The 11,919-nt window shown below is 49.9% G+C and overlaps 1 long non-coding RNA gene across 1 annotated transcript; it reads left to right on the plus strand.

Annotated features, from left to right (window-relative positions):
- The first annotated feature begins 1,218 nt into the window (after positions 1-1,218).
- Positions 1,219-9,707, plus strand: LOC140662562 (uncharacterized). Its single transcript, XR_012046118.1, has 2 exons — positions 1,219-1,647; positions 8,810-9,707. It is a non-coding gene; the product is annotated as an uncharacterized lncRNA (long non-coding RNA).
- Positions 9,708-11,919: the final 2,212 nt, after the last annotated feature.

Genomic DNA, 11,919 nt, shown 5'->3' on the forward strand with positions numbered 1-11,919 from the left:
CGCCTTCTAGTGTCCTGTCGGGAATGACAGAAAGGACACCCAAGGGTGCCCTGACGATGTCAACTACTTGCACTTTACCACCTCTTGGCACTTAGGTTTGGAGTTGTCAGAGGCCAGACCAGTGTGAAGCCACTAATCCGGGCGGGGGGCAAATATAGAGTGGGGTGATGGTGGGCCAGGCGGGGTGCCAGGGGCACAGACAGGGAAAAATGTGGTCAAAGGTGGGGAAGGTGAGAGGAAGCAGTTGTGGCTCTGTGGACTCCCATGTCCGTGGGGTTTTTCCCATCCTGGGTAAGTGGGCTGGGGAGACAGAGCTCCTGAGAACTGGAGCATATCCATGCAGCCCTGGCACCTCCCTACCAGCATCTCCCAGTGTCCATTTCTGCTGTTTCTCCTGCGTGGAATGGGAGAAGAGAGAGCCTGGTGAGACTGGTCCCCAGCAGGACAGCCCTGCAGCCCTGAAGGAAACAAAGACAACAACAGGTTGCAAGACATGAGAGGGAAGATTAGGAGTTGGGGGCAGCGTGGAGGATGGGATGGGTAGCTCTGCAGTGTGGAGAGGAGTATGGGGCAAGGGGCTAGGAGTGGGGTGGTCATTTCCACACCCTGGCACATATCACCTGCAAAGTCGTGAATGTGCTTGTGAGTCTTTCACAGAATCACAGGAAGGCTGAAGTTGGAAAGCACCTCCGGAGGTCATCTGGACCATCCTGTCTGCTTCAGCAGGGCCACCTAGAGCCGGTTGCCCAAGACCACATCCGGACCGTTTTTTAATATCTCCAAGCATGGAGACTCCACAAACTCTCTGGGCAACCTGTGCCAGTCCTTGGTCACCATCACAGTGAAAATGTGCATCCCGATGTTCAGAAGGAGCATCCTGTGCTTCAGTTTGTGTGCATTGCCCTCTTGATCTGTCACTGCGCACCACTGGAAAGAGCCTGGCTCCGTCCTCTTCGCATTCTCTCTTTGCATGTTTCTATAAAGAGATGAGATGCCCACTGAGCCTTCCCTTCTCGAGGATAAACCGTCTCGACTGTCCCTGCCTTTCCTCAGGTGCAGCACAACGCTCCGTGTGTCTTGTTCCCCCGGGCAGGGGATGGGAGTGAGGCCAGGGCGGGCTGGGGGTGCGGGGCACGGGGAGGGTCCTGCGAGGGGACGCTGCGGGCCCACAGCCCGACCCTGGCGCTGGGGCTGGGCTGGGGCTGGGGCCGGCTGCGCCTGGCCGAGGCGCCGACTCCCTTCCGCAGGGCTCGGCAGGGCGACAAGCCGGGACAGCGCCGGAGCCGCGCTGGAGGCCAAGGGCCAGGAGCCTTCGTCTGCCGGGGCGCCGGGCTCCTCCTCTGCCCGAGACCCTGCCCCGCGTCCCGCCCCGCGGCCCCGCTTCTCCTCCCCCGGAGGGACCGCGGCACCGGGGGGCCGGGCCGGGCCGGGCCGGGTCTGTTGGGGCGGGCAGAGGCGTCGGCGCTGCCGCGGCGAGGGGCCGAGCCGGCGGGGCGGGCAGGAGCGGGCCCGAGCGCGGCTGCGCTCGGCTCCTGTGCGGCTGCTGCCGGGCGCTTGGGTCCCGGCCGGCCCCGGCGCGGCAGGGCATGATGGCGCCCGGGCTGGGGCCGTGGCTCCTGGCCTTGTCCTTGGCCGCGGGGCCGGCAGGTGAGAGCCGGGCGGGGAGGGCAGCGAGCCCGGGGCTGGGCCCGGGGCTGGGGCTGCCCGCGGGCGGCCCTGCCCGTCGCGGGGCCGCGGGGCTGCGGCTGCTCCCGCGCCGGGCGCGCTGTTGGCCTGGCGCTCGCCTTCCTTGGCGGGGAAGCGGGGAGCGGGTGGCGCGGGCGGGAGAGGGAGAGGGAAGGCAGAGGCAGAGGCAGAGGCAGAGGCAGAGGCAGAGGCAGAGGGAGGCTTTCGGGCAGCCGGTCGGCCGGAGTGTCGGGAGCAGGCGCGGCTGAGCCCCGAGCAGGGCAGGCGGGGCATTGCCCCGGGCGCGGGGGTTTGCCGGCAGAGAGGGGGGTGTGGGCTGTCGCTGTGTCGGGGCGGGGGGCGCCGGGGCGGCGGGGGAACGTCCTCGGGCCGTGGGCGCGCCCTGCCCGGCTGCCCGCGCTCTCCGTCCGCAGGGGTGTGGGCGCAGCTGAGGCTGGTGGAGGCCGGCGGAGGGCTGCGAGCGCCCGGGGACTCCGTGCTCCTCTCCTGCCGGGGGTCCGGCTTCACCTTCGGGAATTATGCAGTTCGGTGGTACCGTCAGGCACCCGGTGGCAGTCTCGAGTGGGTCTCCTACATCAGCTATGATTCCTCAATCATTAAATTCGGGCGGTCAGTGGAAGGTCGAGCCACGGCGTCCCGGGACAATTCCCAGTCCGAGTCGTCTCTGTCCCTGCGTGCCCTGCACCCCCGGGACTCTGCCCGCTACTTCTGTGCCGTTCCCACGGGGACAGGAAATCCAGCTGCGCTTTAACACAAACCTGCTGGGACCCAGCCCAGGGTGCGAGAGCTGTGGGGCAGGTGAGTGCTGCAATGTGTGTGGGGTCGCTCAGGGCTGTTCCCAGGCAATGAGGTGCCACCGCTGTGCACTGCAGGTATTCCTGGCCTTTCCTGCACACTGCAGGAATTTAAATTTATTGCCAATTAAAATAGAGTAGAATGATGAGAATTAATAAAGAACCCCAACCCTAAAAAAGTCGTCACCACTTTCCTGTTCTCCTTCGTCCTAGGCTCAGCTTTACTCCTTCATTTCCTTCCCCTCCCTGAGAGGCACAGGGGTGATAGGGAATGGGGTCTGGGGTCAGTTCATAACATTTCATCTCTATTACTCCTTCCTCCCTCCCATGGTCTGCAGTCTTTCATGAACAGATCCACGGTGGTTCCTTCCCAAGGGCTGCAGTCCTTTGGGATAAACCTGCTCGGGCGTGGGTTCTTCACAGACCCCAGTTTCTGTCAGGGCATACTTACATGCTCTGGCGTGGGATCGTGCACAGGCTGCAGGGAAATACCTGCTCCACTGTGGTCTCTTCCACAGGCTGCAGGGCAATCTCTGCTGTGGCACCTGGAGTGCTCCTTCTTGCCTGACTTGGTGTTTGCAAGGTCGTTTCTCGCACTTTCTTTCCTCACTTCTCACAGTGCTGCACCCTGTTCTGACCTGTGGTGGGTTGACCTTGGCTGGATGCCAGGTGCCCACCAAGCAGCTCTGTCACTCCGGCTCCTTGCCTGGGCAGGGGAGAGGAAATATAACAAAAGGCTCATGGGTCGAGATAAGGACGGGGAGATCACTCAGCAATTACCGTCATGGGCAAAACAGACTCGACTTGGGGAACTTAATTGAATTTATTGCCAATCAGATCAGAGTAGGGTAATGAGAAGTAAGAACAAATCTTAAAACACAATCTCTGTTGTCCTATACCTTTTCCCTGTTGGGGATCTGATGCTGAGCAGGCTGGAACAGTCTGTTTGTGGCATGGGGCAGTCCCTGGCTGCTTCCTGAGGAGGCCACCACTCCACTACAGCCCCCCGCTACCAAATCTGTGCAATGGACACCCCTGGACACAGGGGTGTCACAGCCCATCTCAGTGCTGAGTCAATGACTGCAGTGCCTGGGGAACAGATTGTGGACTGGTCGTGGCCGGGTGGTGTCACAGGTCCAGAGATGTGGGAAACCTGAGCAGAGCAGGCGTGTGAGCAGAGAGGAGGTGGGGAGAGGTGAGCAGGAGCTGCTCTGGCCGTGTGGGATCACGTGTGCACGGGGTCATTGCCCGTCCCAGCTAAGTGGACAGGGATGGTGGAGGAGTTGGAGGATTGCACAAAGGAGAACTTAGCATGCCCTTGCACCCCTGTTTTTACAGAATGGTTGAGGTTGGAAGGGACCTGTGGAGGTCCTGTGGTCCAAGCCCCTGCACAGCCAGGACGCGTAGAGCCGGTTGCCCAGGGCCATGACCAGGCAGCTTTTGAGTATCTGCAAGCATGGAGACTCCACAAGCTGCGTGGACAAGCTGTGCCAGTGCTTGATCACACTCACAGTGAAAGGGTGTTTCCTGAGGTTTAGAGGGAACCTCCTGTGTTTCAGTTTGTGCCCATTGCCTCTAGTCCTGTCACTGGCCCCATCTTTGCTGCACCCTCTCTTCAGCTATTTCTGTACGTTGATGAGATCCCTCCGGAGCCTTCTCTTCTCTGTTGTAAGTAGTCCCAGCTCTCTCAGCCCTTCATCGTAGCAGGTATGCTGCCTTCTCTTAATCATCTTTGTTGTCCTTCTTTACATCCATGGGACATAACGTGGTTGGAGAGACAGTTGTCAATATAGGCATAGTAGTTTCACAAGTTACATTGAGAAATACCATATTAACATTTAATCTAGGATTTTCCCTCACACAGCACCTGGAGTCTAGCATTAAACAGCAGCTGGTTTTATCAGAACACTCTGATTTTTTCCCTGCTTGTCAATTCTACCAGAATTACATCCTGAGCTGTATCTGTTTCACAGCAGAAAACGAGAGTCTCTCTTTCTGGTTCCCAAGGGACTGCAACAGCTACTTCCTGATAACCTAGGTAGACTCTCTTCCCTTTGTTATGGACAACTCTCATATTTTTGGGTTGGTTTTTTTTTAATACTTAGCCATGCTGTTGTGGTTGTCAGGGTTGTCTCGCTTCATCGTTCCTGTTGCAAGGGCTCTTCAGAAATCGGTTATTTGCCAGCTGGTTGGCTGTCCCTCACTCGTTTGACATGTGAGTGGTGTATTCAATTTTCTTTTCCTGAAACTTTGACAGCAAAGTAAGAACATAGTAAGACAGTATGCGGCCCTTCCCATTTCAATTCTAGCTTAGACTTTTGAGAAAATATCTTTACTAGAACTTTATCCCCAGGCTGTATATCATATACCTGTATTTCAGGTGGTGCAGACTGATACCTTTGAGCGCATTTTCTATGGTCTGCAAACTGTTTCTGCATACTTATAACCTACTGGGTCAACCATTCCTCTCCATCCAAGAGGCTGGACTTAGCTGGGACATAAATCCCTGGGATGGCCAAATGTCTCCCAAAGAGAAATTTCTGCTGGCGTTAGTCCTATGGATTGTTGGGGGCATTTTGCACATCCTACAGGGCTAAGTGCAATGCGTCCGGCTACTTCAAACCTATGTTTGTGGATATTTTTGCTATCTTTTCCTTTAAGGTTCTGTTCATTCTTTCCAGCTGTCCTGAGGATTGTGAGTGATAGGGAGTGTGCAAGTTCCTCTCTATACCTAGCGACTTACATAGTTGACCAATTATATTTCCTGTAAAGTGGGCACCCCCGTCTGATTCAGGTGATTCGGCAACTCCATATCTGGGGATAATTTCCTTCAATAACGCTTTAATTACTTCTCCTGTGTCCGCTTTTCTCATGGGGAATGCTTCTACCCAACCTGACAATTCACCTACTATAACTAATAACTGTTTGTATCCACTGGTGGATGGCATATCTGCGTAACATATTTGTAATTGCTGAAGAGGGAAATAGGCCCATGGTCGTCCCCGTAACTCTGAGCTTGGCTTGATACTTGGAAACTTCTGGCAGGTTGGGCAGCTACTGGTGATCCTTTTTGCGGCAACATAAACTCCTGGTGCTGCCCATATGTTTTGTACCTGTTTAGCCACCGCCTCTGCTCCTCCATGAACTTTGTCAAGAAACCACCTAGCCAAGGTAATTAAATACTTCTTTGCCAAAACCGTTTTTCCTCCAATTGTCTGTATTCCACTGTCGTCTTGTTCTGCTTCCCACTTTGCCCATTGTTTCTTTTCCTCTGCTGCAGAGTCCTTTTATACATGGCTTTGGGGTCTCTTTAAATTTGGCCATTCATTCTGATTTTCCCTTGAGATTGCAACCATACACTCCCTCAGAGGTTGCTGGGCTGCAGCTTTCATAGCTGCATCAGCTGAGGCATTTCCTTCACTAATTTCTGTAGTATCTTTGGTATGGGCTGGTCAATATATCACAGCACTTTGTTTGGGTAGTTGGACTGATTCCAGCAAATTGCATATTTCCTCTCCATTGGATAGCTCTTTCCCTGATGATGTGAAAAATCCTCGTTCTTTCCATAACATTCCTGTTGCATGGCATTCCCCGAAGGCATACCGAGAGTCTGTGTAATCATTTTCCCTTTCCTAGATGAGCTGCACATGTCAAGGCTACCAGGTCTGCTCCTTGTGCGCTCAGCCTTGCTGGGAGTGGTTCAGCTTCCATCACGTGTCCTTGGCTGACCACGGCGTGCCCAGTCTTTCGTTGTCCATGCAAGTAGTAGGATGAGCCATCTACAGATAGAGCTAAATCTGGGTTCTGCAAAGGAACATCAGTTAAATTTGTCCGTGTATTGCTAGAAGTAAGCATTACTTATTCGCACTGATGATGTTCCTCCACTTCATCAGGCAATGGTAACAACGTTGCAGCATTCAGGGTATTGCATCTTCACAGAGTATCATTATCTGCCATTAGTAGAATTAGTTCATACCTATGACAGTGCTTGAGTCACATATTGCTTCATTAGTATTTCTGCTTTGTGTGGGACATAAAATGCCACTGGATGTCCTGAGATAAGTGGGCGACTCTTCTCCAATATAGCCGCTGCTGCCGCTACTGATTTCATACAGGCTGGTGCCCCTGCCAGCACTGGATCAAGCTGAGTTGACTAATAGGCGACTGGCCTGTGATGTGGGCCCAGTTTATTGCGTTATTACTCCACTGGCTATCCCTTTTTGCTCATGTAGATGCAAATTAAAGGTGTTTGTATAGTCTGTGAATCCAAGGGCGGGAGCTGATGCCGAAGCTCCTTTTATCATTTTAAAAGCTTGCTCCCTTTCCGGACCCCATGCAATAGGTTCTACCTCCTCATTTCTCATGGTTTCTGTCAGTGATCCTGTTAATTCTCCCAACCCAGGAATTGACAAAATCCCACAGCTCCAAGGAGCCCTCACAACTGTTTCTTTGTGACCAGATGCGGAAGCTTTATTCTAGCTTCTATTCTTTCTGGGTCTATTACCCTCTGCTCTTCCCTTAGGCTAAACCCTAGATATTTAACTTCCTTCTGACACAGATGAAGTTTGGATGGAGATACACGATGACCTTTCTCTGCTAAGGCAGTACATAGATGAATAGTGTCTTTTATACAGGCACCCTCATCTTTATTTGCTATTAGCAAATGGTCTACATATTGTACAAGGGCTGATCTGCCCGGTAATTTTATGCCTCTCAAGTAATTTCTCAATATTTTTGAAAAAATTATAGGAGACCCTACAAACGCTTGTGGGAGACATGTCCAGATTAATTGTTGTCCTTTCCACATAAAAGCAAACAAAACTTGTCTGTCCTTCTCTAAAGGGATGCTAAAGAAGGCAGCCGTTAGATGAATCACAGTAAATTATCTTGCCCAATGTGGTATTTGTAAAAGTATGGTAGAGGGATCGGGCACTACTGGATGAGAAGTCACTATGTGCTGATTAACTACCCGTAGATCTTGCACAAAACGGTATTGCGGGTCCTCATCTTCATCTAATCCATTCTTTTGTACGGGGACTATAGGAGTATTATACAGTGACACACACACCTTCAGAATTCCTTGGGCTAAATACCCGTCTATTTGCTTTTGAATGCTCCTCTCAGCTTCCTGGGGAGTCGGATACTGTTCCACAGCCAGAGAGGGGTTTCCTCTCTTTGTTTTTATGTTTCCGGGTTGAGCTGAAACTGGTAATCCCACATCCCTGCTAGTTTTACTGCACAGCTTTGTTGGTACGGATTTCAATACCTGAGGTATTTTTAGCTCATTATTTGGACTTCCAGTGACTACAGTCATTCCCATGATTATTAAATCTCTTCCTTCAGGTGTCAAGTGTAATTCTACATCTAAAGGCTGCAAGAGATCTCTCCCTAACAGGGGTACTGGGGAGTCATCTGCCAATACAAATCACCCCCCTATACTCTTGTTTCCTATGGTTACTAATAGGGGTTTACTCCAATTCTGCTTTCTCTGTGCTGTGACTCCATGTATTAAAATTCTGTTTGTGGTCTGAGACCCTCTGGGGATAAAATTCAAAAGGGGTAATGTAGCTCCTGTATCTACCAAGAATTCAACTTCACAACCTTCAGCTTTACCTGTAATATGTTCCTGCTGATCCAATTGTGTTAAAAAATATGTTATAGGACCAAAAATGCAAGGTATTGCAGACATAGTGTTAAAAAAATGTCCGATATGTTGTGCTAACAATCCAAAGGTGGAAAAGAAAACAATAGGATGAAATGTAAAAGGAGGAGTAATGCCCGGGGAGCAGTGGCAAATAGATTTTTCAGTGTTCCCTAGATGTAACCAGTATAAATATTTGTTAGTCCTGGTAGATACTTTTTCTGGTAGGCCTGAAGCTTTCCCCTGTCACACCAATAAGGCAAGAGAGTTAATTAAAGTAATGTTAAAAGTAATAATTCCTAGATTTGATATTCCAGAAGGAATATCTTCTGACAGTAGAGCTCATTTCATAGCATAAGTAGTACAGGGAGTATCAAAAATTTTGAAGATAAAATGGGATCTCCATACCCCATGGAGACCTCAATCCAGTGGAAAGATAGAGCAAATGAATCCAACTCTTAAGAGGCAAATTTCAAAATTATGTCAGGAAGCTCACCTGAAATGGGTAGAAGCATTACCTTTGGTCATATTGAGAGTTAGGGTAACCCCAAGAATCAGAGAAAGAGTAAGCCCCTTTGAGATAACCTATGGAAAACCATATCATACTAATGCACTCACAATAAAAGAGGATCAAATGTACATGAAAGGACAGGAAACAGTTAAAGAGTATTGAATTTCTCTTTTGCAGATCTTATCTGCATGACCTAGGTACGTAAATCAGAGGACATCTTTGCCTTTGGACACCCCTGTCCATCCTTTTCAGCCGGGAGACCTTGTCTACAACCGAACTTGGAAGACGAGGCACTAAAGGAAAAGTGGAAACAGGATGGCTTAGTAAGATTTTACATGGTTTAGGATTCTCCCTGACAGGATGGTTACAAAGTCTGTTACAGAATTTAATTATCTTTGTAATAATTATAATAATTGTTTGTGTCATGTTTGGTTGTTTTAAAAAGTCTAATCACTAGACAAACATCTCAATCCTATGTGTTAGTGATACAAAATGGAGGTGAAACTTGTTGAAAAATTGGATTTCGGTAAGTCTCAAAGGGGGGAATTGTTGTAATAATCAAATGTAAGTATACACTTCACATAATGTTGATGTTGCTATAGAAATCCAGTGTAGAGCCCTACCCTATCTCCATAGGAACTTAGACAATGTACCTTTGGCTAATAAGCAGGATGTGGCTGTCGAAAGCAGAAGTCTAACTGATGCATTACTAGTCTAGTTAGTAAACCAAACCGTGAAGAACTGCTTAGATCTGCCAAACAAAGTAGGAAAGTAGGGGAAAGGTAATTCCGGCAGGGGGAGATCACGACCACGGCCTCACAGACCACCTCCCCAATTATACCACTGGCTCAAGTGATGAAGTTGAAGAAGAACAAGTAAGCATGTGTACTATTTTACATGCTGGGTAAAGAGACTTTAACCAATCATTTAATAGAAGAATACTGCATATGTGTTAGGAGGTTGAATATGTTACTGCTTTGTGTATAAATAACTGTTAATTTGAAAGCTGTGTGTGCTGTCTTGGGACAGGCACCCATATCTGCGCAAATATGCAATAAAATACCGCTGCTCTGTGTGTGTATTGGCATTTTGAACACCGGGTAAACAAACCCCGATTTTTGGGACAATAATTGGGTTACCCGCATATTAAAAATTCCCAGTCCTTCTGCTTCCCCTTCAAGATCTGCAGGGTTTCTTCCCTTCAGTCATTGTGATGTGAATCTTCCCGGGCCAATTCTTCCCAGTGATGACTTCTGTCTTTTGCCCTCTCCCACAGCCCGAGTGGGCATTCCCACTGCATATGCTATAAATTCCCACAATAATAACACTCCCTTCCAACATTCCTTCCCGATCCCCTTTGTTTTTTTCCTAGTCTTAGCTCAGACCTAGTATCTGGTCTCCTCCCCCCGCCCACACCACCCCCATCTCTCACTTGCCAATGCCTTGCTAAAGCCGTGGCCAGTAAATTTGCCTCCCGCTCTTTTACTTTCTTCCTTTCTTTAGCCTGCTCAGCTTTTTGCCTTTCCTTGCACTTGTCGTATACAATCACAGCAATACTCAAAATCTCTTGTAAATTCTCTCCCTGCCACCCGGGCATGTGTTCTTTAAAGTAATTCTGTATATCAAGGGCCGCCTGATCCACAGTGACACTAATTGCGAGCGCGTCATTAAAATTCTGCGGCGTCATTCCTCTGTGTTTTAACAAAGCTTGTCGGAGTCATCCCCAAAAATCACCAGGATGCTCCTCAGGTCTCTGCCTGCATTCTTGTACTTTAGTCCAGTTCCCCTAGTTCCCCACATGCTCTAATGGCTTCTACCAAATTCTGGAGCCCTGTCTGACAAACGGCTCCATCCCCTGCATCATTATAGTCCCAGTTTGGACCATTCGCTGGCCAGGGGTTTCTGTTTCCTCCCGCCTGTTAGCCGATTCAGCATCCTTCCTCATTATTTTCTCCCTTTCGTCAGCGTGAAAGAGTTCCCTTTTGAGCATTTGAGTGTCACTCCAATTCGGATTATACTCCGTCCATATATTCCAGAATAATTGGGCACACCTCTCGGTGTCTTCCCTTAGGCAGGGCATCTTACTTCCCCACAATGCTAAGTCACCAGGTTTCCAGGGCTGGTTCTATGAAAGGTTAATACTGGCGCAGTCTCCGCCGGGGCCCCAGGGTGCACAGCAGCAGGATTAGGACCATGAGTCATAGTCAGAGGGAAGAGCCCGGCAGCCGCAGGGTTAAGAAGAGGAGAGTCGGAAGAAGACATTTTTGGTTGGGTAGCTTCTGCTACTGCTACAATTACCCCCTTTTTTTCTTTTTTGACTTTTGTCCTGGAAGTCTTTCTCTCCCCAGACCACTCATGCCATACATACCAGTAATCCATTTGGTATGGGTACCTATCCTGCAGCTACTGTCTCAAATACATTAATTTGTGTAGATCCATTCCTGTAATAAATGGCCATTCACCTTGGTATAATTTGATGGCGCGCTTTTTAGATAATTCCACTGTACCATAAAATTTCTCCCAATTCTGTAAGACCTCGGCCAAGGGCGTCCCCTTTTCTACGCTGGGTGCATTTCCCATTTCTTTTTCCTGTATCAGAGTCTCACTTATGTGCGTTTTACGCTGGTCAGGCCACATACCAACTTTTTCTTCTTGTATGCTTTATGCTGACCAGGCCATGCACTAACTCTTTTCTTCTTGTGTGGTTTATGCTGATCAGGCCACACACCACCCCAATCACTAGTCTCAAGTCTGCTCAGGGAATTTTAACCCTCACTTTTCAGAGCCTCCTGCCCTAAAGGTCCCAGGTGAATTCACCCGCTGCCTGCAGTTGGATGTTTGGAGGTGGGAGGATCCGAGGGTGCTGGCCTAGGGTCCCATCTGGGTCGCCAAACTGTTAAAGGAGAAGCCACTGCCTGAGCATTCACACACCATTGAGGGAGTCGCACACACACCACCCGAGACTTTAACTGCCAGGACCCGAGTCCCTTCACAGCAGGCAGCTCCACTGAGCTGATGGGTGCCCCTTTTCGACTCCTCGCTCACACACACACTCTCGCTCTCGGGCACTTTCTCTCCCCTCTGGCTCGACCCTAGGTTTCCTGAAGCAGCGTCTCCGATAGGACGTACGCCAGATGAATTTGTTGATTGGTACAGCGGTGAAAACAGCTCGAGCTGGGTTCCTCCAGAGAGAGACCCAGAACAAAGAAATCCCTGGGTAATTATACCCTTACAATTTAAATTCCCCTCCCTCACGAGACAGTTTGGACCAACAGTAGTATTTGGGT

Source organism: Ciconia boyciana, chromosome 22 (assembly GCF_034638445.1).
Source record: "Ciconia boyciana chromosome 22, ASM3463844v1, whole genome shotgun sequence".
NCBI classification, from domain to species: domain Eukaryota; kingdom Metazoa; phylum Chordata; class Aves; order Ciconiiformes; family Ciconiidae; genus Ciconia; species Ciconia boyciana.